Below are 3,950 nucleotides of genomic sequence, written 5' to 3' on the forward strand. Positions count from 1 at the left end.
TCACAATGCATAACAAAGACATGTATCTTGCAACCTAAACACGCAGCAAAAGTTCTAATTTGGCCTGATTCAATCTTGTACCGCTTCAAATTTCTTTCATCTTTATCATAATTTGTTGCCGTTGTACTACCGCTTGTTTTGCTGCAAATGCAAAATTTTACATGCTGTTGTGTATTGATGTAACGTTAGTACTCAAATGAAATCCATATCATGAACCTTTCTAATTTTGTAATTTATTGTCCTGACTTGGGAGCCATGATGACAGATTTCATCGGTTTAGCTCAATGATTTTGCCTTGTGGCCAAATTGTGAGTCAACCCTAAAACTGTTGAGGTAATTATTACATCTAATATGTTACGATCAATTACTGGTATATACGGATAATACACCAATGACACAAACTGCATTTTATGTACGTTAAATAGAAAAACCTGTAACATGAGCAAGAGATTTATACTGCTGCTTAGTCCCAAAAGGAATGAGATTCAGGTTACTATGAAGAGAGCAATGCAAGCCAAATTGTAGACAGTGATGTATATGCATCCTGAAACATTGCCGCAATTTTGAAAGCGGGTCGCAAAATGAAACGGGCAAGTTTCAGTTTTCTTATTCTTGGCTAAGCTGACCTTCTGAATAGATTTGGTAGAAAAAAATCAAAAGGACATATATTATTTCTTATCATTACACTTTTAAGGATTCCTCTACATAGAAGTAGCGAATGGCTGAATCGATTTTCTGATGGCCGAAATATTTAATTAAGGTACTGAGAGTCGATTTAAATGACAACCGCGGCCACAAATTCAGCTACATGATCGCTTTATGTTCTAAATATGCAATGAAAAAGAACACAAACAAATTAGAGTGTTACGCATGTTGCATATTGACATGCCCCTGTGTGCTACGAAAATGTATCGTAATGTTACATATGTTGTATATCGACATGGTGGGGTTTATGCTCAGTCACAGTGCATAATGTGGAAATGTGTCATGCAAGAGTGTATGTTCAATTTAAACTCGCTTTTGTATATGTAAGTTTTACAAAAGGTTCGATCGTTCATCGCCCCAACGAAAATGTCTTCAACTTTTATCATACTTTGTTGCAATATCGCTTGTCTGGATTCAAATGCAAAATGTTAGATACTGTTGTCTAGCGTGTGGCGTTAGCGTTCAAATGACATCCATATCATGGAGCCTTCTGATTTCTGTAAAGCGTAGTGACCTGTTGTCCTGGCACGGTTTGGGAGCCCAGGTGACAGGTTTTATAGACTTTCCTCAATGAAAGTAAAATTATATACATTGATATTGATACAGACAGTGATTTTGCCTTGTGGCCAAATTGTTAGTCAACTTTAAAGGTAAAGGTAACGAATTAATTACCACATCCTCACATGACTCGCTGGTATATGTCAAATTACATGTAGAGAAATTGTCATGGAGTGCATTCAACTCGCAAAGAGACTGAGATAGCGTGCAGTACCTGCCAAGCAATCATTTTGGGCCGTTGGGAAAATTGTATAAACATTATCATTTAAGTGCATGGCGTGAAAAATAACGTCATTGATCCAGTCTTTTGCATATTTAATTTGTTGTAGTATTCAAGTTTAGGTCTAATCTTCCGCAGTTCACATGTTTAGCTTTAATTTGCGCTGAACACGAGTAATTTTTTACAAGATCTCTTCTTTCAAGCTAGTATTTAGATTATTCTTCCTGGGAATAAAATAACAAAAATGCACCAAAGCTGTGCATAGTACTCGTAGTTTCCCAACTTTCCGTCGATGATGGTAGCTGATTGGTCATAATTTTTTCAAAATGAAAACCTTTTCATTTATTCTTGATTGTTTTGCTATTAGTTTCCTACGATTATGGTAGTAAACTAAGAAAAAGAAGATAAATTCCAAATACTATTGTAAGCCAGTATGGGATACTTGAAACACACAAATAAATAACACTTACACATATTTCAACAAACTTTTTAATCTTACGTTATGTTTTATGATATAAACTAACAATCTTATATCCTGTGTACAAAACTGAAGCTGTATAATCATTTAAGATATAAAGAATTTCAAAGGAGCTGTCTCCAGGTTAACATTACAATTTAAATAAAACATAAAAACTATTATATATAGTAGCTCGATCTGGTAAGCTGCATTTGGCTCGGGTGGATTTTGCCAGGTCGGATCTCACGAGACGCACAAGCGCCGAGTGTGATCCGTCCTTGCAAAATCCACGAGAGCCGAATATAATATCCCAGTCTGGTCAGATCTAGCTACAGTTGTAAAGACCCTTTTATTATATACCATCTTGTTTTGTTATTGAACGAAATCTTAAATCTTTGTCGATGTTGAAATAAAAATGAGTGAAGTTTTTTATGTGCGCTTTTTATAGAGGTATGTCAGGCTATGCATATTAAATGAAAGTAGTCCGGCAGCATACAATACAAAGGTACAATATGGAATTTTTTCTGCCTGTTCATATTTACTTGTAAAATACAAGCTGTATTTTTGACAGAATTTATATGGGTATATAATAAGAACAATCATAATTATACTTCATGCGTCTGTAATAAAATACAGCTTAATTCTTTCTACATCAGATCCTAGTGAAGAAGTTTCCAAAAGGAGGTTTTCATTCTTGCATTCAATACAAGTTTATAAAACAAACAGAAGTTAAAGGAACTGATCTCCAGATCGTTAAACAAGAGAATTTTAAGATAGCAGGAAATTATATTTCCTAAGAGGGCTTGAAACTTTGTTACTGTTAGATTATATGTTATGGAAACAAACAGTTCTTTATATAAAATTTTATATAAACGGTCGTTAAGTGCGCTCTCCTCCGTGATGTACTGGTTAACCCTGATCATGTTGAACACGACTGAGTCTGCCTTTGCGTCCAGTGTAGATTATGATCAGCCGTGCAGTCTGATCATGATCTGCACTGTTCGCTGTATAGTAAGTATGATTTTTAGCACCCCCTTTTAACAGTTAATGGTACTGTCCAAATTGAAAGATGGACAAGTTCATTATAGAAAATGTAGCAGAGTTAGAGTTAAGATGATAGACAAGATATTGTGTTCAGTCCGTTTAAAACGTTTCAATTCATGTCATCTTTATACTGTCAGTTAAAGATTATGAAAATAGTGTTATTAGATCTTCAAACATTTGCTGAAACTTGACATATAGCCTAAATAATTCTGCAATGAATATCGATCGAGTAGAAGAACTGGAAAATGTTCCCAAATGAGACATTTTTATTGTCATGTTTCAAGAGATAGTTTAGAAATTGCAAAATTGTGAAATGTAATTTACAGAGACAATTGTTTCATGCTTTGGCTGCCGTAAGGGTTAGCATTTGTATTAATGTACAATAATAAAAATAACGGTAATAAACCCGCCCTCTTAGCTCAATAGGGAGAGCGCAGATCTACGGATCATGGGGTCGCGGCGGGCCGTATGCTCTCCGAGATTTTTTTTTATAAAATATATTGTGTATGAAATCATTCGTCCTCCTCTCTGATTCATGTTGGATAGTTGGCTGTTACTTGCGGAGAACACATCTGTACTGGTACAGAACCAGGAACACTGGTTAACTGCATGTCTTTACATAACTTAAATTCTGTTGAAAAACGGCGCTAAACCCACAACAAACAAACAAACAAAACCGGCAAAGTACGTATTTTCCGTATTTGATTTCGACAATTCCAGGATTTTTTAAGAAATTTCACGTGCGCCTCAAAGTACATTTATTTCCGAAAAATGCCGAATTGCCAAACAATAAAACACGAAATCATACGGAAAAAGCTGGTTGTCATTACGGTTCTACTTTAAACACACTTTCATCGCCAACAGTGCAAGATCTTAAACAGAAACTATTTTACTTTAATTATTTTAAGTGGTCACCTTTCACGTTTCATTTTAAATGGGATTTACTAAATGTAATGTAAACGGTAA

This window comes from Mercenaria mercenaria, chromosome 16 (genome assembly GCF_021730395.1).
Source record: "Mercenaria mercenaria strain notata chromosome 16, MADL_Memer_1, whole genome shotgun sequence".
In the NCBI taxonomy this organism is placed as follows: domain Eukaryota; kingdom Metazoa; phylum Mollusca; class Bivalvia; order Venerida; family Veneridae; genus Mercenaria; species Mercenaria mercenaria.